Here is a 24,420-nt window from a genome sequence, read left to right as displayed (position 1 = left end):
TGTTTTAACCCGTACATGTAGACTTATAACTCTACTTTGTGTGTCACAGCCGATTATCTTGTGGTGTTTTTTGTTGTTGTTGTTTTTCCAGTTTGGGTGCAGATGTGACTCAACAGCTGGTTGTTAAATTCTAGTGATTTGTGCCAACTGAATGTCAACATAGCTACTGATAACCACAACCTGTGTCTGGCCTGTAGTGACGATGATGATGCGTCTGTAACATCAGAGTCTACAATGTTGATAACACATTGATTTGTGATCATTAGTTTTGGTTTAATGACCCAGACTGATGTATTTTTGTGCTTGGAGTGTTGTTTGGATTGATATTAAAGAATTTTCCCCCTCAAACTGAGTTTTTTTTTTTTTTTTTAGGGGGATATTTAACATTTGCTGGTCAGCATGATGTCGGTGCAGAGTTATAAAAACCTAAACAGTGAATTGAAGAGCTATACCTGCTTATGAAAAGCTAATTTTGGTCTCAAACACGTGTGATGTGCAAACCTGATGAAAACGGACTCAAATCTAAACTATTTACATATTCATAGATTCTGGTCTCCTAACCTGTTAAGCTACATGCATATTTAAATTTCTTACGAAACCAATGAATCACTTGAATCATTTGTATAATGATAAACTATAAGTATAATCTGACCTTCATATTCTTGAGTGTAACCAGTGGTTTTTACCTGTTGTATTTACATTCATGATTCACGAAGGTGTCTCATGATTGGATGTTGTTGTTTTTCCTTAACATTCAATAATTCTGTCTTCATGCACTTTAGTTGTCTTCCCTGGTCTTTGGGGCACTTTGGTGTTGATGAGCTGATGAGTGCATTTCTTCTTTTTTCAGCACAAACCAGGTTAATGATTTGGTTGATCCTACATTTTTTACTGTCTCTCGGATAGACTTAAGTTTTTAGCCTAATGATGACCTTCACTTGCACTGCCATCTCATTAGGGTTAGACTTACTTATAGTTACAGTAAAAACATATACAAATTCAGCACTAACATCTGCGTGTTTCTTTGTCAAGAAAAGGTGCCTCAAACGATCTGGAGGGCTGTTTTTGTCCAAGCTGTGGTTGTTGCACTTCAGCATCTAGCTAGCTGTTGGTACAGAAGAAGAGCTAGCTTAAGTGGGGTAACATTTTCAAGTTTCCGGTAATTTCAAATGCAACATTTCTAACAGCTCATCAAATATCAGATAACAAAAACAGTTTCTGTGCAGTTTACCACGCTAGCTAAAGAGATGACTCCTTTGTTTCACAGAGTGAACGAAGTAAGAAAGACAGTACTGGAGAGGAAGAAGAAAGATTATATTTAAAGGTAAGACTGCTCAGTTTCATTTGATAAACTGGAAATGTAAAACATGTAATGTTATCATTCTTAAATCAGATATTGGAACTCCACATGATTTGATATATTTTTTTTCTTATTGTGAAACGTCCTGTAAAACAAACTGGGCTGTATTAACTATGTATTATTAAAATACTGGCAGTTTGGAGCAGGATAAACAGGCTAGCTTGCTGTGGTGTGGTGAATTAACAGTATAGCACTGTGTTGGACTGTTTTCTGTAGTGTTCATGGTCAGAGTGAGGACATATTAAGAACTTGAATTGAAGTTGATGATACTCAGATTCATTTACTGAATTCAGCCTTTTTACCAACAAAGATAGTATAAACAGTGTTGGGGAAAGATGGCTCGTTACATTTTGTTGAATTCAGTGGTGTAAAGTCACAAAGAACAGTAAATCTCAGAGCAGCAGCTCAGCTGACCACAGCCTGTGCATAAAGAAAAACTATTGTCTGACTCCAGCTTAGCCGTTTGGTAACACTGATGCAGCGGATTCAAACAGCCTGGCCTCCACACAGTCTTTATTCATAAAAAATAGAGTGATAGTGGAACGTATATCCTTGTTTTTCAAAAGTGATCTCCCTAGGATGCTATTTAGTTTTATTGTCCTTGTTTAACACTGAGTTAGCTAGCTAATTAGTGACAAATCCAATAACTCAAACTAATGTTAGTCTGTCCAAATATTTATGGATCTTCTCACGCCTGTTTATCGTGTAATGACATTTAATCACCACTCGAGGGCGCTGCTTCCCTATGAATGGTTGAGCGCCTTCTGCTGCAGGAATACACGTCGGTCAGCAGGTGGCGGTGCAGCCCGGCTCTTGGGGCTAAAGATAGCAGGTGTACTGGGTCAGATGGAGCTGCTGCTCCGCCCGAGGCCGCTCTGCCGCTTTGAACTTGACCGTGAACGCAGCAACACATGAAAGAAGGGAAACCCCCCCCCCCGCAATACTGAGAACAGACCCAACAAATTGAAAAAAGGGGGACAATTATTATAATCCTGATGATCTCAGAGTAGATTTAAAGGCACTGAGGTCTCTAGAAAGAAATGACCTATTTTATTTAAGGTTGATTTTTTGGGTGTTTGTGTTCCTGTGCATCTTTCTGAATTAGGTTAAAAAAGGGGTTCGCTTCTTAAACCGGGCAGGAAGCTCGGTCCACACTCCTTTGTGCAAAGATTTTTGGGAAAGTGGGAGGAAAAAAACACCAGAAGAAAAGAGCTATAGGGAAGATAGAGGACTAATTAGGCCGAGAGAGTGAAGGAGGGAGGGATGGATGGAGGCTGTCAGAGGATGTGGTTGCTATAGATACTTGGCATGATGCCGGATGGAGGCAGCGCCAATTTGCATTCATTCAGATGATGGCGGCTCCACAGTCTCTTTCTCTCTCTCTCTCGTTGCCTCTTTCCCTGAAATAAAAGCACCAGAAGAACCATTTCTTTCACTGTCCTTTCCCCATCTCTAAACAGCGCAGTTTTTTTTAAGTTTACTAAAAATTTAAGTAAAAAATTGAATTATAATATACCATTAAGCTCCTTGTGTTTGATTTACAAATACACCTGCTTTTCTGGTTAGTAATATTAAAACTGTGCTGTAGACAGTATAGCGAGCATTTTTGTTTTTTAACCACGTCAAAGATATGTAGCTAAAAACTTCAAAACCTGATCTTTTTCCCCCCTTTTTGTTTAAATGCTTCAAAAAGCCAGTTTGTTTAAAATGCAAATATTCCAATCTTCCTGACCTACTGCACTCTGAGTCTGAGCACAGTTTGGTGTGGGCCTAATTTTGCTGAGCTAGAAGAAAAGAAATTCTACATTCACTGTTTGATTTAAAAAGGCACAAACAGACCAGTCTTTTATGGCAAATAGCATGTGTGGGCCTACACAAAAATAATTTTTAAAAAGTAAAAACAAAAAGATTTAATATTTCTGTTTATTCCTCTGCACTAAACCAGCAAATTGAGACAAATCAAATAAAAAAACAAACAAACAAAAAAAACTTCCACGTTTGTCAAAAAGTCAGAATAACTGTAGTGAAAATGTTATTGTGTGAGTTTTCTCTATTGCATATTTCTTTATGTAACAAGACACTGGAGGTAGTATTGTTTTGTAAATAGCTATAAGTGCGCTAGACTTACGATAATGAATGAAATAAATGTGAGAAAATAAACTGAATGTTAAAAAATCAGTTTCACCATCATTTTTTGGTCTTTATAAAAATATGTGACAGCTTCATGCCCAAATTAGACTTATTAGATATTTTAGGGAAATGTGCATTTAGAATGAAAACTAAGTAATAAAAAAAAAGCTGGAAATAGGAGGTTCAAATTAATGTTACTTTATTGACCGCGCGTTTATACACACACATATATATACATTAGACACAAAGTCTTTATTGTAAAACTGGCACAAAAATAAAAGTGCGGTGTGATCAATCTGACTTTTTATTAAAAAAATTAGTTCAAATTTTTCTCTATACTCTTGCCGAATGACGAGCATCAAATACAGCAGTGGACAGCAAACAAAACACAAGGCTCTCAATAAACAATATATATTTAAAAGCTTTAAATACATTTCTTTATTCAACCCCAGATGCTTGTTGGCAATAAAGTACATCTTAAGAGACAATGAAATAACATTTTTTTTTGGTGTTTTTAAAATATCAATGTTAACCCATATTACAACAAAATCTTTGTTTCTGAGGTTTTGTTATACACCAGAAAAACAACAGATGAACAGGCCTGGTCTTTGAGCCAAACGCAAGCAGATTTTTCTCCTGCGCCGTCAATCTGCAAGAGGAGATGAAGACAGAGGAAATGAGAAATTAGAGATAAAAACTGGGTGTGGAATAAAAAGACAGAGTGAAATTGTCATATTTTTCTTCACAGGCAGGGTTGAAGCAGATTTGGACTACATTAACAAAAAAAAGGGGCGGGGTATGACGAGGGGGAGACTCCCTCCTCATGACTACTAATATCTGTCTGTGTTCTAGTCTGCACTCCTTCACCTTTGACCTCCAACGTCTGGAGCGTCAAAAGGGCACAGAGTCAACAGGGAACTCTGCAATTATGCTAAACACACACACACACACACACACACACACACACACACACACACACACACTTGCGTTTGGTTTTGCACTGTCATGTCTGAACATAAAAAAAACCAACAAGCAGAGGAACGAGAATTAATCTGAACGTGTCCAAACTTTTAATCGTTACCATAAATTCAAATGGGAAACCCACCACCTTCACAAAGTTAAAATTTTCAACAAAAACCTTCTGCAAAATCAAAAATCGCTTAAGATTTGATAGATTTGAAATGCTAGTGTCTTGGTTCAGTACAGATGGGGCGGCAGAAAAATCAAGGTGTGCGTGGGCTGTGAAGAGGAGGAGGAAGAGGCTAGTTATGACTGAAGCGATCAGAGCTAGACTGCAGTCCCTGGGTAGATCCAGGGCTTCAGACACTGGGCAATTGAGGGGGCCTTCCTGAGCCTGTAGGGCTCTCCAGGGCTCTTCTCCTGCCTACGCTGTCCCAACAACCAGATAATGTATGCAGAGGGGAGCCTACAGTCCTGTCTCCAATAACCACACACACACAGACACACACACAGAAGAATATAACTGCATTCCTGCCAAAGACATCAGAGCTGGAGCGACCAGAGAAAGCTATCAGGCTGACTTTTATTTGATTAAAATGCAACTCTGATCTTTTTTATAATTAGCAATTGGTAAAAATTGTGGAACGAAGGATGGGGGCTTAATGCATTACTGCAATCCTTAAAATGATTCAGCAACTTTATGCTTGGATCCAAAAATATAAATATGAGGCATAGAAAGATGGACAGGCACAGGAAGTGATGGACTTTTTCCAGCTGAGAGGCATGCTAACATAATATTCTAGCTTGTCTTTGTTTCTCCTACCTCTGTCCTTTGTACAGTCTTGTAATCCACAAAAACTACAAAGGGTTTCATGTATTTGTGAGGAAGTAACTCTAGATCTTAGAAAATAATATTACATTGCATATGTTCATGGTATATTGCTAAGTCACACTGACTCTATCAGAAAAACCAGTCCATTTAGGAAGTAATTGGGAATTGACCTCAAACCTTGAGAATAGGCTGTTGTTTAGGTCAATACGCGAGACACCTAACGATGTGCGATGAATGCGGCTGATTGCAGAGGGGAAGAGTTTTAACTCTCGTGTCTTATGTTTATCAAAGTTTATTTTAATCAATCGGAGAATTCAGTCGACACCGCTGTGAAAACTTCAAAAGAAGAGCGTCTTCGAGTAGCAAGCGTGCAAACCTCATATCAGCAAAAGCATGTAACGCTGATTTATCGCGTTTGACAAAATGTTCAGCTCTGGCGTCACGAGAGCTTGCCTTTGAGAACATCTGAGGCTTAACTTGGTCAAAAACACTAAATGCCAGCTCTGACATTCAACTTCTCCAACCTCTCCTATGTGCAGGACACACTTTTCCCCAAATTCTTCCTATTTTCCCAAGAACAAGGTCACCCTTTAAAGGATGTTCTCATGGAAAAGAGTTAAATCTTCTTCCATAGAGACGGAGTGAATGTGTGTGTTTGTGTGTGTGTGTCAGAGTGGATAAAGTAAGAGAGGCATAAATAGAGAAAAAGCCTGCATTTGGATGAGGAGGGTGTATGTATGGGTAGGTGTAAAGTGGACTCTCTCCCTCTAGTTCCCTGCTTTCTATATTCAACCCCACCTTCCCCGACACACACACACACACCCTAATGCTGACATTGTGTCCGTCCAACAAAGACGTCCCTGCAGCCCCCTCATTATAAATACATGTCATTGGATCACAGCTCGTCTGAATCCCCGAGTCTGCTGCGCTCTAAGTGGCCGTGACTGAGCCCTGAATGGGTGGCCGAGTGACAGCTAACCCAATAGAGCCAGCGGTGTGAGTGAGTGTGCGAGTAGCCTCAGCCTATGGGAATGAAAGCATCGCAGCAGGACGAGGTCAGAGGTCAGGGGCTGTCTGTTACGTGTGAGGATGCGAATATACACACATGAAGTTTTCAGAGTGTCGGGCATGCTGCTTATAATTAAGAATTGGTGGCAAAAAAAGGGGGACATGAATCTGTGACGAGGACAGTTTTGAGATGAATTCATGAAAAGTGCGTTAACGGTTAGCTGCTGCATGCATGCAGGAGGTTTGCTTTAAATCTAGGGCAATAAGTTTCCTGCTGCCTCAACAACAAAGCTGCAGAAATCTCGTCCTGGTTCACTTAGAAGCAGAGAACAAGGTGTGTGGGTTTGCATGCGTACTTGCGTGTGTGCGTGTGTGTTTGAAGGGCTCATCCTATCGCATTTTGCAGGGAAATGCAAAAGTGTCTCTATCCCTCTGGAACCACAAACCAGGACAAGTACAGTGTCGTACTCTCATTCCTCCTCCCTCTCTTCTATTTCTGAGTAAAAGCTTGCATTTCTCCCCAGGTATAACAAAGTTTCCCTCACTCTACTTTCACTTGCGTCTTGAACCACTAGAGATATGACCCTAAAGTCCACCACAAATTAATATTTAAAGAGTAACTAATCACCAGCAGGTAAGCTGAACATGAACGCCAAGCCTTAATCATTGTTGCCTCATTTCGCCGAGCCAATGAATGATGTGAGCCCAGAGGTTAGTGTTTCAAATTAAAATGTGTGCTTTCTCTCAGTTTTCTTTCTTTATAACACCTTTTTGAGAGTGAGCGTACATATGTGTGTATCACAGACAGTCTAATGTGCAGTTGGCTCATTAATGCAGCACCGCAACAATGAAATGAAGAAGCGATGGCAGCTGCTCATGCTAATCATGTCTGACATCCCACCACCATCCAGCACGTTGCATATATATATATATATATATATATATATACACACATACACACACACATACATACATGTCTCCTGGCTCTCACTAGGCGAGGACCCCGAATAGCTGCCTGCACACATTGCCGGATGGGGGAAAAAAAGACGTGCAATGCTAACTGTAGAGGGAAATCACTGCATTTCTGTGTTTCTAGATTTTTATTCATGCTTTTTTACAAACTGCATCACATTCGTCAGTGTGCTTGACCCAGCTAATAGTATAAAGCAGTGTGACAAGGTAAGCTACTCTAATTAGAATTAAATCTAGTCGGATACAGAGATATCGTTTTTTTAAGGTAGATTTTTGTGGCTGCTGTTAATATAGAGGAAAATAAGGGAGAAGAAACATGGGGAAAATATATGTCACATGGTTGAGGGTGTTTAAGCCTAAGCCTTAACCAGACAGAGACCACTGTTATGGTCAGACCCCCTCCACAGAACATGCAAGTACATGGAAGAATACTTTCAAACAGAATCCCAATACTGTCAATAAAAGTAATGAATGATTTTAGCATAAAAATGAAAGAAGATAAAGGACTGATTAATGCAGACATTAATATGTAAAACTTTTTCTCGCCCCTTTTTTAAGGTAGAAGCTTCATGCAAAATCAGAAATATGTATATAAGTATTAAAAAAAAGATTAACACTAACTGATTCAAGTGAAAATGTGACAAATAAAACAGTCTGTATCCTGTACAGCATATGGCTCTTCACTGAATGTCCAGTTCTGTGAGAGGAGTAAAAAAAAAAATTTGTGAAGCAGACAATAATGTGAGGGAGAACAAGAGTGAGGGACAAAGAGAGAGCGAGAGAGTCTAAAAGTGTCCCTGCCAGGCTTCCTTTGGGCATGAGTGAGAAACTATGAGTGGTGTGTCAATGGATCAGAAAAGCACATGCAAACACACACACACACACACACTCCCCACTGAGCCAGAGCCTCTGCCAGAGACAGGTCTATGGGTCTATTGAGGGGACTGGGAGGGAGCTGTCCCTTTCTGTAGAGCTAATGAAGCCTGGATCCCCAAACATAAAGGAATGGAGAGAGTTAGCATTGCGCTCCTACACCCATTCACTCACTTCCTTCCTTTACACATCTCCTGATGAGGTAATGCTGTCTCTCTTAAAGGGATACCGTAAGTAACGCACCTTTAGTCGCACAACGAACGCATCACGCCAAGATATGTGCTCCTATGAGCTTGCACAGGACCAGGCTGAGAGGGTTTAGCACAATTAGTTCTTAATGAAGATGTTCATTTTTATAAATTCACATCTACCTTCACCGGCCACTTTGTTAGGTGCACCTTGCTAGTAGAGGGTTGTCTTTTTCCTTCAGAACTGCCATCACTCTGGGTGGCATAGATTCAACAAGGTGCTGGAAATATTCCTGAGATATGTTGATCTATATTTACATAATAGCATCAAACTATTAGATTGAGATCTGTTGACTGTGGAGGCCATCTGAGTGCAGTGAACTCATTATGTTCAAGAAACCAGATTGAGATGATTTAGTTTTGTGACATGATGCGTTATCCTGCTGGAAACAGTCAGGTTAAAGGGTGTGCCATGGAAATATCCCCTAGACTATCACATGATCCATGCTTGTGGTTTACACCAAATTCTGACTCTACCATCCGAATGTCATGGCAAAAATAGAGAGACTCATCAGACAAGATATGCAAGGTTGTAAAAAGTTACTAACTTACTCTTGCCTTCCTATCAGCTCAGAGCAGTATGACATCTGGCATAAACAAGGCATTTCACCCAGAGAACTGCAGCTCACTTGATATTTCTCTTTGTCAGACCATTCTCTGTAAACCCTAGAGATGGCTGTGTGGGAAAATCCCAGTAGATCAACAGTTTCTGAAATACTCAGAGCAGGCTGTCTGGCACCAACAAGCATCTCCCCCATTCTGATGTTCGGTTTAAACTTCTACAGCTTGTCTTGACTACATCGAAATTCCTAAATGGACCAAGTTGCTGCCATATGATTGGCTGATTTGATTATTGTTGATTATTTGAGCAGCTGAACAGGTGTACTTAATGATCTGTATATAGTTGCAGTTTTCATCATCAGCTGGTCACTGGTTTTTGGCAAGTGTTAATCTAACAACAGTAAATACAGTTTTTTAGGGGACTAATCAGATCTGGATTAATACTAATTTTTAACATGGACATTGTAGATGTTCTTTTAAATCAGAAAACATTTCACAACATTTTTTTTTCATAGTTTTGGACAATAATGAAGAAAGAAATTCCTGGCATGTGAATAAACGGTCTGAACCAGAGGACTCTGGATTTCCTCCATCATGGAAATGTGGAGTCTTGGTACAAAGCTGCAGTCAGTCAGCAAGAAACAAAGACAGGCACCACACTGGAGAGCCTGAGACCAACATGTCACTCAGAGAAGAAATGTCCCAGAGAGCAGAGATGTGGAGAGAAAAGGCTTCCAGACAACACAATCACACTTTCAGCAGGGGAGGTCTGACTTTAGGCGGCCTGTCTATCTGCCTGTCTGCTACTCTGCTGTGACTACAAGATGATGAAGGAGCGCTTGTCCAAGTCTACGCCCAGTCCTCTCTGAACAACCACACTGAGCTAATAATAGACGGCAGTGCTTATCAAACAGTCTCAAAACTTCATTTGCATCTTGCAAGACCCAGACAACAACCAGAGAGGCCCTACACACACACACACACACAGAGTCATGAACCAGACAACCCCTTCACTGGCCTTGACCCATGAACTCTAGGGTCCTCTTTCACCTGCTACGACAGCATTCATGCTGCCGAGGCTGTCTCGCCGGCAGCCGACTGTTCTGCATATCTGCTCGCTAGATTCCCACGCTCCGAGCTCAGACCTCCTGCACGGAGGACAATCACACTTTAAACACGGCTGTATTCATACAGGTAATTATGGAGATCAGTATTGTATCTGTGTCTGACTGTCTGACATTTGTGGGCCTCATGCACTGTCTTCACAGCTCAGTGCATACTATGGGGGGGTGGCGAGCTTTCCTTTTCCCTTCTTCCCTCTCAAATTGATCAGTCTGACTGGCACACACACAAAAAACCCTTTGATTCAGCACAGCACGGCGATCATGTATATTTCTAATAAACGTCTGTATTCTTTCACCATAAAACTCGGTCCGCTATCTTGCAAAGCGCTGGTCTCGTGTCGCCATTCCCCTTCCCACTATCCTCTGCATCCCTCTGTTTTGCTTGTTCCCTCTTCTCCAGCACATCAAGGGTAAACTCATGACTCGCCTCGCCTTTCTTTCCTCTTCCTGACTCTTTGCCGTTTGTCATTGGCTGAAAGCAGCTCCACATTGGCTGGACAGAAACGGTGATGCAACGAACACGAGGCTCCTGTGTAGTAGGGGTGTTTACGTGTTTTTTGTGAGAAACGGGCTCTGAGCGCGCGTCTGCTGCTCTCCCACAAATAATGTGACCGCCAAACACGGACGGGCGCAACACTCTCTTCTCTCGTGTGATCATGCGAGGGAGACCTTCAAAAGACTGTGACTGAATTTGCCTCGCCGCGCAGCATATGGGCACCCTCGCCGTTCTATGCAAATGGCCGAAATGCAGACAAATCTGCACAAATGCAGACAAACTAAACTCCCCCCACCACCACCCTCCAGTGTCTCATTAATGGTTTCTCCTAAAACCAGACGCCCCCCTCATCAAATAATAACCTCTCCACTTACACCCCCGCCCCAACTCCATCTTCCCCTCCTGTGCACACCCCGCCAATCCCATCCTACAGTCTAGACCCCACAACCCTCTCCCAAACCAGACACCCCAAAATCTCCCCCACCCCAACCAACCCCAACCCACCCCCACGCCTCCTCCCTCTTCTCTCCTCAGCTCCCACGACCAGCAGACAGACCCTATGATTTGCGTGACCGCCATTTTGCTGCCCACAGTAGACCTAACTGTACTGGCGCAGCAGCAGCTGCCTTGATGGGCAAATGCAAATGCGAGCGCCGCATTGTTGCTTGAATTAACGGCCCCACCACCACTACCCCCCAACACCGAAAAACAAGACCTGCTCGATCAGATGCGACTACACAATGACGCAGTGCCGTAACTGTAATACAGAAAACGTGACATGTTCATTTACACAAAGCGGCTGTGAGGAGCTGTGCAGAATGCTATTATGCATGGTTACGGGATCAAACGCATTCTGTATCCCCCCCCCGATTTTAGAAAAAGGTGCATTTCCAAAGTCTCAAATAGGTGCAGCTGAGGCGTCTCCCGTTTTTCATGCGATACTTCAAAGCTACAATCCGCCAGTCTTCAGGCGGCAATTTTTGTGCTGCGGCCTATTTATATTTTTCATCTGCAGCTCTTTTCTAGCAAAATCAGTCACCCCATGATTTGCTCAGTGCCATGGTAACCAGACACCCATGTGCATGAAAATGAGACTATTATGGTCTGTGTGTCTGGAGTTTGTTGGGCCTATGGATCCCTACTTAATTAGAGTCTGTGTGCATGTCTGAGCCTCTCTGTTTGCTTAATGCTTTCATCTGTGCATTATGTATGTCTGTGTGTAAAAAAAAAAAAAACCCCAACTGCGAGTGTGCATGCGTGACAGAGCGCGATCTGATTAAACAAAGCCCCAGCTTAATCTTTTGTACAGTGTCACATTTGCATGCGAGGGAATCACATGCAAGCAAGCGCACCATATGGCACAGTATGTCTAGACAGTTGATCTAGCATGGACCGAACACCTATCAAACACATTTCTGGGTGCGAATACTCGCACCTTGAAAGAACCCCCCCCCCCCCCCAAAACCCAAAAAGAAACGGCATGGAGTACGCTTTAAAACATCACTTCGCTCCTGCTCGCTTGTCGCCAACGTGTGCCTTCGTAGGATCAATTACCAGCTCATGCCGACGACGTGATGTTCGGAGGTTATGCAAATGCAATTAGCCTTGATTTGCATTCGACGACAACAGCTAACTGACGCACAGATGGCAGACAACGGGGATGCACTCGCCATTTTTTGGCAGAGGGAAAGACTGGCAGCCATTTTGTCTGAAGCTGTGCCCATCTGGATGGAAACAACCACGCCGCATTACTGTGACGACGACAGCAGTTTGGGAGATGTGGGTGCACACTGCTGCTGCTGCTCGCAGCTCAAACACTCAAGGCCAAACATATACAGTCCATTTACACACACACACACACACACACACGGCTCTGTGATGTAGATAAGAATTATACAGCGAGAGTACAGATTGAAAGCACGAGTGGCATCTTATAATTAAAGAAACACCTCTTTTTTTTCACAGCTGTAATCCTAAATCGGCCTCAAAGGATGCCGAGTTACCATCTCTCCCTGTCACAGGCTATTTTAGGCAATGTGTGATGTAATGACAGCACATTCAGAGTAGTTCATAGAGTGGAAAATGTGAAGTGCTAAAGAGAGATACTTGCCATTTTACCATCTCCACTACAAGGTCTCTCTGCTCTATGATCTCCAGCCCTCTTTGCTGTTCAGTCAGTTTTTTTTAAACAGTCTGAAATTGAATAATAGACATCATGGAGAAAAAAAAAAGCTCATACTTCGTGTGCCAGTATTTCTTGTTTGAACAGACACGTGTCTACAGCTCACCATAGTAACAGCAAGCCAAGCGAGTGGTAGAGAAAATAAAGATCTGTCTCTTTGTCAAATGTAAAAACTAGTTGGGGGAATAAACAACGGGCGAGTCGAGGATGGAGAATGAGTCAAAAGTAGAGCTCCCGAACTGTGTTTTTTTTTTTATTTATTTATTTTTTTTATCAGCCCGAGGCAGGAGGTTGGGGGGATACGTCAATCTTATGATGGAAAAAAAAGGCAAGAGAAAGGAGCATCCCTCTTGGCAGTCTTTCAACGTTCTGGGCATTGGGTATTATTTGGGGAGAAATCCCCTTCAGCAGAACCACACACACAGCCAGTGGAGATTGGGACTGAGGTCCAGTCCAAGGAGCCAGGGCTGCAGCTGAGAGAACCACACAGGACCTGTCTTTTGGAGGTCTGCAGGCCCGTAGGCCACACACTTAAAACACAGGAAACCCCACTCAGAGCTGTGAAGGTTTTCTGTTTCATATTGATTTCTCCTGCATGCCGGTAGCTCCAGAGGTGATCTGAGCCTTTGGGGACCTTCTCCATCCTTCCCGGCCCACTCACTAGCTCCCCGCCTGGGCTTCACTGGCTCTACTGGACCCCTGGATGGAGGTACAAGCCACAGGAGGAGAGGAAGAAGACAAGAGCCCATGGCAATGATGATGAGCTGCGCCGGGTCTCTGAGTTCAGTCATCCAGCAGCCTTTATCCAGCCTTCCAACCACCCACCCTTGTTTCCATCTGAAAAAGGGAAAATAGAGAGTGTTTTTCAAAATCTCACCTTTGGCATTCAGCATCCCTCTGCTCAATGCAAATGCAAATGCAAACACTAACACTTTGATTAAAAATACGTGGGAAGAAAACGCCAACTTGCTCTTTTGTAACCCGCCCCAAGGCTCCCACTGCTGTACAGAAACGAATAAAAATTCTCAACATGCTGTATGAAAGACAGAAGCATCAATTTCTGTTCGTTTTTCTAAAATGTTATGCACAAATATGAATTTTTCACGTTAAAATCATTTACATTTAACCTTAACCGTGAGGAATTATTAACAACAGTACCAATATGCATGTAGAAATATTATAAAAGTATTCTGAAACCTGTTATCATGCTAATACGCTATAATCCTTTGTGCTTCTTTGTTCTTTTCTTTAAAAAATAAGACTTGAAGGAGCCTCCCCGAGTAACCTGCACACACTGGCCCTAGTTTCTATCAGCTGAGAGACTCAGCTCGGTGTGTTCTCCTGGAAAACGATTAACACAGTTATAGCCAGTCATGGGATAGTTTGCTAGGGAATTTAAGTTTACAGTAATGTGCGTGTTTTCATCATATAATGGAAGGAGCAACGGGAGTAGCCCAGCGAGCCGGAGGAAGATTCAGACACAATGCAGCCATTGAGAGAGTTCAGACATGGGTGTTAACTCGCCATTCCTTCACACACAATAGGGGCCCCCACTACAGCCAGCATAGGGCACAATGTTGGTTCAGGGCAGCCCTCCACCCAGTGACAAAGAAAAGAGCTGCATTATCAAGATGGGAGGAGAAGGAAGGGTGAGGGGGTGCAGGAGGAGAGAGACAAACAGGAGATTGAGGGATATTTGTGTATGAGGAGGGAGGTAGAGAAGCAGAGGGGAGGCCCTGCGACCCATGGCTTTGGACTTGAGGAACAAAACAGCGAGACGTCACCAACGTCAGCATCAGACGTTCCATCTATTTTCCGTCCCGCTCGCATGTTGTCAATTTTATGAGCGAGCACCGTGAAGAAGCTATTCGTGCATTTACAGTGGTGCAAAATATGATGTGGGAAAAGCAAAGACTACTAACAGATGGTTTATTCCGAATCCCATGAAACGACTTTCAAAGCATGAATTAAAGACGCCACATTAGAAATATTTGTGCTAACTGATATTTTGCAGTGTGCAATTTACTAAGGATGCCTGGTTCTGTATTTCATTTGTAGGAGAATTAATGAGGAGAAATAATAGCGTGATTCAGCCTCTGCTTCGGAGCGGTTAATATGTAGAACATATGTTCTTCTTGTTAGTTAATTGCTGTGAAGAAGAGCCTGGAAAGAAGCAGATCTGTCTTTGATCACACATATGTGGTTATGGGGTTTGTCTAGTATATTATTTAAATATAAATAATGCAATTTTTTTGGGTTCCTGTCAAAAATATGCTTGGGACATTTTCAAGAAATAGATGGAGCCATACTGAACAAACCACACATAGCCAGTACCAAGCCAGGATAGCAAGCTGTATTTTGGGGATTTGCAGACTATTATATTATATTATATTATATTATATTATATTATATTATATTATATTATATTATATTATATTATATTATATGCTTGGTGGATCCATATAAACTAACGCAAAAGTTCTTTAATGGTTTCGTATTATGGGCTTCTCTTATTCATGTTTTTATTTTCTTTCCTTTTTTTAACATCTATTGGACAATAAAGTAGAGAATAAACAGGAAAGTAGGAGAGAGAGCAAGAGGGTTGACAAACAGGAAAGCATTCAGGGTGGAACTGAAGCCAGACCTCTGCAGTCTTTTGGTATACGTGTTCAACCAAAGCCATAGAGGTGCCTCATTATTCAGGTTTTCAGTGGCATGCTCTGGTGATACATACTAACCCAGCAAACAGTTTGTGCATTCATTTTTTTTAAAATAAAACACATTACTGAATAAAATGTACACTTCACTTTACATTTAACATATAACTGCAACGCCCCTCGTCTGTTTTTGCCTGGTGACCTTATTTCCACATTTCTTCCACCGTGTCCCTGTCAGACTCTTCATACAAATTTTACCAACTGGTAATAAAAGCAGGAGCATTTTTGATGCAGGTGCATTTTAACTACATCCAACTCCCCCCCCCTTTTTTTTTTTTCATTGGATCTGAAGGACCAAATTGTTTGCCTGCTTTTGTTTGTTCCAGTGAAACTCAGAGATGAATTTGATGTACAGTATGTGCATGAAATGAAGGACATGGGAATTTATCTGCACTTTAATGGCTTCATATTTGCAGCAGAGAGCAGGAATCACATCATCTCCAACGACTTCAGCATTTTTGAAACATCTTTAGTGGTCATCCAAAGACTGTATAACAAGCATTTGCTCGTTCTGAGTTGCTTGTTATACACTCTGCATGGTTGTAAGGGAGCACTGTTTTGGGAGTGAAGCTGACAGCGTTAACAATCCGTTGGTAATGTAGGTGTAAAAGCTTTTATTCTACCTTCCTTTTCCCAGACAGGTAAAAATCTCCTGCAAAACAAAGGGGCGACTTCTGCTTAAAATGTATAAAGGAAACTATCAGTTTGACAGTGTTTAAGGCCAGCAGGCTGTATAGGTGGTGACGAGGTAGTGGGGCTGGGGGTGGAGGAGTAGTTGGAAAATGTTTATGGTGATCCTGTGTCTCTCTGGGAGCCTAATAGGATCCCATGGCTGGAGTGAGAGCTCATTGTGCCAGTGTAAAGGATTACACTGCTAAACTGGTAAAACAGGGGAAAAAGCCCAAACACTCTCTACCTCCTATGGAGAGGCAACGAACCATCCAACAATGAGAGGGGAGAGTATACTGGGAGCTGACTCATTTCATCAACAGAGAAAGCGACCCAAGGAAAGGGAAGTATCGGAGGAACTGTGACAGAGGGGGGAAAAAAGACCGGGCAGTTCATTTAGCTGTATGTACAGAAACAAAAGTGACTGCAAATGGAGGGAGGGATGACAAAAAAAACAGAAAGGAAGGGGCAGGGGGGCTGCTTGGATGACAGTTTCAGTATTCGAGGGTAAAATGGGCAAATGATGTCTGTCTTGCTTGTCTGTCTGCATCCTGAGTGACAGTTTACAATCTCTGAGGCAGCAGGCAGGCCCAGCAGGTCGGCTCTTTGGCTCCATACAATCCCTCATTTCCTAACCTATTTTTTCCTCTCTCTGCCGTCTACCCTCCACCTTCAGCTCTCGTCTGTTTCCAGCCATTTCTAATCTCCTCCACTCTGCCACCACAGCCACTACCTTCACTCTGCATATATATATGTATGTCTATGTGTATATATATATTTTTTATTTCCACAATTTTTTAGTTGATCGCCAGTTAATTGAATCATTACGTTGACTGAGCCTTCCGTCGTTGTTTCTTTCTGACTTCACCACAAAAAGACTAATACTCTGCAACAATAATGCCCTCTCCTCTTTATGGAACTAGCTTGCAGGCTTTTTCTTGCCCTTTGACGCAAACGATGACCTGAATCAGTCCCTCACTGCACCTGCCTCACATTCATCCAGTAACTGTTTACAGACGACTTTCTTGGAGCTACGATCATGCTGAACTGGTAGATTAATTTTCAGCAAACATTTGCTTGCTTTTGGATTCTCTGCTCGCTTTAGTGTCTTATATAAATATATATTTGTTAAAAATCCCCAAAGGGTTTTTATTTTCATCGCAAAATTTGAAAGCACAGGAAATCCTCCGAACATCTGATGAGCATGATGACCCAGCATATTTCCTGCAGTTTTCATGTGCAGCACACACATACAACATTATTCTCATCTCATTTGCTGTTCAAATGGAAACCACGCCGGGCACAAATGCATCATTTGCATCCTGCAACCTGCCAGGCTGACAGACTCCTCTCTCTCTCTCTCCTCCTTCGCTGTCTTCATCTCTTCCCTTCCTTCAAAGGCTGCTGAGGATGTATTCAAACAGCAGGATACACACTCAGCTAACAAACCTCATTAAGGGCCCATACACACTTTCTCAATGCTTACACTAGCTGTCACACATCCTCTCTCAATGCACACACTGGTGGCCACACTGACCACGACAAAGCATCTTTACAGAGCTAATTAGAAGGGTCCCCCTCTCTATTTGAAACTCATCTGAATAGGAGGGAACATGATAATGAGGAGGGGAGGACGAGATAGAGGAGGGAGGGACAGTTGGGGTGAAAAAGGAAAAAAGGGGCGAAGGAGAGAGAGGGAGAGAGGATGCATGGTAATTTATTTGCGGGGATGGTGGGCATGTTTTTTCGTGGCGTGGAATTAAAGTGAGGAGCCCGTGCAAGCAGGGGGAACCGAATTAGTGTGACACTGCTCAGAAGCAGCGACGGAGACGAACGGGGAGGGAAGTGAGTGCTGCACCATTTTGATTGGTGTGCCAGTATCTGGAGAGAGAGATAGAAAGAAGCCATGGGTGGGACCCTAGCTTCATCGGGAAGGAGGTAAAAAGAGCAGCCGCTGCCACGGACGGCATTTCAGAGAGGTTTACATGAACTCATGATCAAACTAACTGACACATGCAACACAAAATGTGGGGTAAAGAGGCACCAGATGATCACCTGAATTAAAGGGAATTATTTTCATTCCTTTTTCTGATTATAATTATTTATCTGTTATTCATCAGATAACATTTTGTATTTACTGAGGGACAAAACGTCGCATTGAGGTTAAGCTCTAAAATGATCCTCAAAAGCTGCTTCATCTCTCTGTAAACTTTTCCCCATTTGTGCTTTTTTTCCTTTTGTTTCTCTGAAGCATCTCTCTCTTTGTGCGTGTGTGTGCAGACAATGCCAAGTTGACAGTTAAGGTCTCAGATCAAGTTTGTCTCTGGAGCCTGTGTGAGTGGACATATCAGAAGCTGCACAAGAGCTCTATCAGAGCTTTCCATCATAGTAAATAAAATAAAAAAAGCTTTTTAAAAATATTAGAATTAAACTACTCGAAAACAAACAACGCTCAAACAAGATCACAATGTGAGTATGAAGGGAAAGAAATCCAGGCTCCCTTCAATGCTCAGCAGAATTTTAAGTTCAAGTTGAAGTTATGACCTAATTGTTCTCTCATCAAGGCCCAGTGGCCCCTTGATGGGAGTGCAAAGCATTCTGGGAGAATAGCAGGTGTCCCCGTGTCGCAGAGCTTCCCAGACAGCTTGTTAATTTGCACAACTTTTGCAAATTAACAAGCTCTCTGCTGTATGTGTGTGTGCATGCGTGTGCATGTATGTGTGTATATATTAGCGATGGGACTTGACCCTAGCGAGCTGCGGCAGTGTTTCGCGTCTTGCTGGGCGTGGGAAAAAGACGGGACCCCTTTTCACAGCTGCCTGGCCGAGGCCTGGGCTGCTGGGGGCCCCTTGTACCCCCCTTCACACACACACACACACACACCCTGGTTCCCCCTTGTTCAAGATCCCCCCCAACTCTCTCACACACACACACACACACACACACACACACACACACACACACACACACACACACCAACCCTTCTCCTCCTTCTATCCCATTCAGGCTCCAGCCTACTGGCTTTCAAAAGCAGGACCCCCTTCCCAGCCCTTCATAAATACATCTCATTATTCAAGCCCTAGTTTGCATAGGGATTCCAAAGAGATCTCCACTCTGCTCGCGAGGCCTGAAGCCTCTCAGCCTTTTGGACCGCACAAGTGCAAATTTCGACTTAGTAATCTCCCTGTGTTAATATTTGTTTTAAAACGATGTGCGCACACTTTCAAAATTCTTTCACCAACATTGAAACGCATATTTTTTCCCTTTCTTTCTTTTTTTCTTTTCTTTTTCTTTTTAGTTTTTGCATCCGACTTAAAATTTCTAATTTGTCTCAGAAATTATGGAAAAATCTGTAGAAACTAAAGCCAGTGAAAAGAGAGTTTAGCATGACTATTAGCAAGTGCTTGTCTGTGTTCCATCTGCCACGGGCTATTGTACAGTACTACACACACACACACACACACACACACACACACACACACACACACACACACACACACACACACACACACACACACACACACACACACTTCAGACCCTGTACAATACCACCCCCCACCCCCATTCACCATTCACTGCAATGCATTACTGCAGAGATTTATCTCCTATCAGCCTGTATAATACTGAGGTTATAATTTACATCCACTTTAGAAAACAGCAGCACAGGCCGCTCCTTGCATATGCTAATGTAAAGCTTGGGAAAATCTGGGCGATTCAAAGAACTCCATCCTAAATTTGAATAACTGAGCTTTCCATTGAGCTTCAAGGTTGTGGAACCACGAAGATTTGACCTTGCTAACAATATGTACTTACCGTTTAATTCCTTATTCTCGACTATTTAAGAGGGAATTGGAGGGAACGCTCTGACGGCCTTAAAGCCAGGAATGTTTCTGTTTCCATCTTGCTCCAATAACTGCAATTATATCATTTTTTTTTTTTTGGTTATGTTTCTCAGCAGCCTTAAAATGATCTATTTTTTCAATAATCTTTAACCTTATGAGTCACTCTACAGTTTTCACTTAATGCTGCTGCTAAAACCGAATTATGCATATGCTATAGCTTTATGCTGATCGATGCTTTGCTCCCAGCAATCAGAGATTTTTGGATGAAGGGGAGGGTGGCTCATCAAGGCATTAGGGGCAAAAAGGACAGAGCCACCCAAACACTCTTTCCACATGAGCAGGTCCAAACCTTGGGTGAGCCCTACGCCTCCGCTCTCCTAACGGGATAAAGAACCGCAGCAAAGATTACACGGCAACCTCCCCTGCACCTACCACACACTCCACCTGACAAATAGGATCATAGTGTTTAAAGGGATAAAACGCTGAATGTATGAGAATGAAAAGAGAGTTGTGAGTGCGTGCATGCGTGTGTGTCTAAGTGTGAGAATGATGGAGGGGAAAGGGGGGAGGAGGGGGTGATATACGACGTAAAAAATGTTAATACTTCAAAGGAAGAAAAGAAATGATGGAATTCAACATGGAGGTCCTACTTCACTCGCTTAGATCGGGCCATTTGCACTCTCTCATAGCTGCAGGCCACAGTCTACGGCTGTTACAACCTGTATGCATATTCCTGCATATATGTGAAAGGTATAAAACTGACATTTACACAAAATAAAAATGGCAGTAAATGTGTCTCCTAATGCCCCTTTTGCTTTGAAAGGGTTTATGAGAATTACAGCAACACACTTAAAAAATCACATTTGATACTAAATAATAAAAATAATATATATATTTTTAAGTATTTCAAAATTCAGGCTTAGTCTGTGTCTCTTTCTGGCTTTTTCACACCCACACACAGCCCACTATGGTCACACAGCTCAACAAAATATGGACAACAATCAACCACCAGCAAAGCTCCATCGCTGGCTGATGAATCTAGATGCAAAACTTTCTGAAAGCCTCCAGCATCTTCTGGTTTGACCTCTTGGATTCACTCTTAAAGCTACCCAAGCTGCATAAGACAAAAAGATGCACGCTTGCTTCTGCGCTTCGCAACCCTGTCGTGGGTTGTTACCGATATGGAAGCAAACAACGTCGGCGTTCATCATGCACGTCTTCCTATTTTGTGTATTCACCTGCAGGCTGATTGCTGCTCCTCATCTTGTCTGGTGGCAGCTTGACTTCATTGTGAGGTGATAAATAAGGGGCTGAAATTCCCGGCATTTTTCTTCAAAGATAAAAGAAAGGAAAATCAGTTAGCAGTGATTTAGAGGCAGTGGATGAAAACACGAGGCAGGAGAAGAAAGGAATGCATTGTGTTTGTTAACCATACAGCTAAGATCAATCTCTAAAACTTGTTTACTTCCTTGTATTTTTCCTCTGTGCACTTTACATTATTTTGCCTCGTTGCAAGGTTAAATCTATTTTGTGCTGCGCATACTGTAAACTATAAATGTAAGATGTCATGGACAAGTTACACAAAGTATTTCTAGTGAAGGAACTATACCACAAAGCAAAGCTATGCATGATGTTTTATCAGCACTGCATCACAGTTGCTAAGCTACGGAAATGCAGAATGAGACATAAAAAATAGCGCATAAAATAACAGGAGAGTAGGTTAGAAATTTTTAAAGAACATCACAGAAAGACTCATATGACATATTAATCCCTTTTTTGGGCATAAATGGAGAACATGGAGGTCAAATCGTGTATACTTCCTCAACCAGGCAAATGTCAACAACCCAGATGCACAAACATGGACACACACACACACACACATACCATTTGAGCTGTCTTGTCTAACGGCGCACATCAAATATTGTCAGTCATGGTCTAAATAGAGCATGCAGGGACTTCAGGGATATTCGGTCATCTCTGAGGCTTGCTGATTCTGCTCTAAGAATAGATCAAACTCTGAGCCGATGTCCTATTTAGTTCTTATCTAACAGGCGAACACAAAAATAATCCACCCTGCGAAACACAGATTCAAACATATCTGCCTCATCTAACTTGGATTTGAGTCGAAAGCCTGTTCAAAATACACTGAAGAGGGCCGGGTACAGCCCAGTCTCTGAATGACTGATGCGGCGGGATGTTGATGTGTTGCACCTGCAGGTTCTGGTTGGGTAGCAAAGAACCAAACAACCCACAGTTATGTGATGGAAAAACACCGATAGCAGGTAGCACACAGCAGTTCAGTCCTGCACTTTCTCCCAAGTACTCCACTAGCTGGGCTTCATCTTGCACACCGAGTGGTGTGCATGTACATCCAATTATACATCACACTCCTAATGTCAAGTTAATTACAGCCATGGGACATCACTTAGGCTACACTGCTCATACAGGAAATACACTTGGAGTATTAGAGGAGTCAGAGAGTCTGCAGGATGCAGCTCTGCAGGATAAATTCACACTGTGTAATTATGCCTTGAAATGCAGGCTACAGCAACTTCTGGGCCTACAACACATTGCCATAACTAACATGTGAGATCTCAGAAAGCGATCTGATGCTGCTGGTGCTGCCAACACCGTCACGTGAGCTCTGGATTGGCCAATCATGTGAAGCCTTTAACTATTTCTGTCTCACCCCTCAAGATATTACTGTTTTAACACCCACACAGTTGTGACAACTACACACTAGCATGCGGTGTGGATTTGGAGAACGATTTATCCACATGCGTGTCTCCCTCGTGCCTCAAAGTTGAACGAAACGCTGATATATTGATGCCCAACAGGCCCCTGCATCACCGCGATACCCACGCCACGAGCCCCCCCCCCCCCCCCCCCTAAAAAAAATACAGAAGCAACATTCACGCCCTCGCAAGCTCCAGAGAGCCAGCAGCTCTGCACAAGAGGTGGACTGCCACAGCTACAATCACGCAGGTGCTGTTTTCCACCCGCCCCTTCCACCACTCCTACTCAGCGGCGGCAGCCGCGGCGGTCAGCCTCCCTCAGCATCCGTCCCTCCCGCTTCCTCCTGCTGTTGCCCGCCCCGGCATCGTTTCCTCCTCCTCCTCCTCCTCCTCCATGCCGAGCGAGAGGACCCCGCGGCTCCGAAGTGCTCGGCATCAGTTCGTACTTTCGGTTCTCTAGCTTTATGAAATTAAAACTCATACAGCTAGATAACCAAAGACACAAACTAACCCGTCGTCTCTTAAAGGGGCCGCCTCTCCGACACACGGGAGAAAACAGAGGGCAGAAAGAGAGAGAGGGGGGGCAGAGAGAGAGAGAGAGAGAGAGAGAGAGAGAGAGAGCCTGCTTGTGGTCTCATTGGACTGAGAGATCCTCACACACACTCACACTCTGAGTGAGAGAGAGAGAGAGAGAGAGAGAGAGAGAGAGAGAGAGAGAGAGAGAGAGAGAGAGAGAGAGAGCCTGCTTGTGGTCTCATTGGACTGAGAGATCCTCACACACACTCACACTCTGAGTGAGAGAGAGAGAGAAAGGAAGATGCTCAACATATCAGAAATATTCATGAATTTATTTATTAGGATTTAGAGGAGAAACACGGTTAAAACACGACTTTAACACAAACGCTCACTTCTACACACACACGGTGACTGACAGCTTAGCAGGCTGTAGGCCTGATAGATCTTTAACCTTAACTATGCCCACAGTCAAGTATCACCACAAGTTGGTTAGATACTCAACCAGCGTTTTGTTTCGCACAGTATCTTAAGCCCATGCAGCAGTGATATGCACACAGCTTATTTCTTCATCCACTCCCATTTACCAAGCAATGTATTTTTTTAATGAGTTTGAGCACCTTTGTTGTGCACACTGTCACACGCATGGGCCCTTTAACGTAAACCTTAACAAACGGTTTTCTATTGTAGTGTCACAGCTTCAGTTTATATTTCTGCAAACACGCTGACAGCGTCAGAATCATTGCGATGGATGAAGGCACACAGAAGCAAGTTAAAAACGCAAACACACACGGCACCTCAAGTTATAATCAGTTACACCAGTCACAAAGCCAGCATCCTACTTACTTGCACACCAGGCTAACTCCACTCCACCAGTCCATATCCTCCAAATATTTCAAATTCCACCCTGGGGTTTTAATTCACCTGTGCGTCTAGGTTTAATCGCATCCGAGAGGAAATAGCGCAAAAGCTCGGATACTCGAGACTACAGAGTGTCCACCCTCCTTCTCTCCCTGTCTCTTTGTGGATTTTGCAAAGGACCGACACGATGTCCTCTCCCTCACACGTGCAGGCTGCGACTGACAAGTGCGGAGAGCCCACGGTGTGCAGAGGGGATAAACTCCGCCTCAGAGAGAAAGAGCGAGAGAGGGAGAGAGAGAGGGAGAGAGGGCGCGAATCCGAAATTATTAAAGCCAAA

General features: G+C 43.0%; 1 protein-coding gene and 1 long non-coding RNA gene across 5 annotated transcripts in view; one reads left to right on the top strand and one right to left on the bottom strand.

The window, feature by feature from the left end:
• The first annotated feature begins 777 nt into the window (after positions 1-777).
• The window catches only part of LOC309694140 (neurocan core protein-like), a 110,997-nt gene continuing 87,354 nt past the window's right edge, over positions 778-24,420 (top strand). For 3 of the 4 annotated variants that reach the window (XM_082513945.1, XM_082513941.1, XM_082513942.1), the window contains exons 1-3: positions 778-860; positions 1,038-1,159; positions 1,268-1,324. The gene's annotated coding sequence lies outside the window, so the exon portion shown is untranslated. Of the gene's footprint in view, positions 861-1,037; positions 1,160-1,226; positions 1,325-24,420 lie in introns of those variants that run through there. The other variant, XM_082513943.1, reaches the window with a different exon arrangement.
• Positions 3,857-24,292, bottom strand: LOC309694141. Its single transcript, XR_014272808.1, has 4 exons — positions 24,069-24,292; positions 21,213-21,304; positions 12,675-13,583; positions 3,857-4,139 (listed from the first exon to the last, which is right to left on the bottom strand). It is a non-coding gene; the product is annotated as an uncharacterized lncRNA (long non-coding RNA).

This window comes from Aulonocara stuartgranti, assembly GCF_965226115.1.
Source record: "Aulonocara stuartgranti genome assembly, chromosome: 18".
Lineage (NCBI taxonomy): Eukaryota > Metazoa > Chordata > Actinopteri > Cichliformes > Cichlidae > Aulonocara > Aulonocara stuartgranti.
Note: the sequence above shows the minus strand (reverse complement) of the source record. Positions and strands in the feature narration are given on the sequence as shown.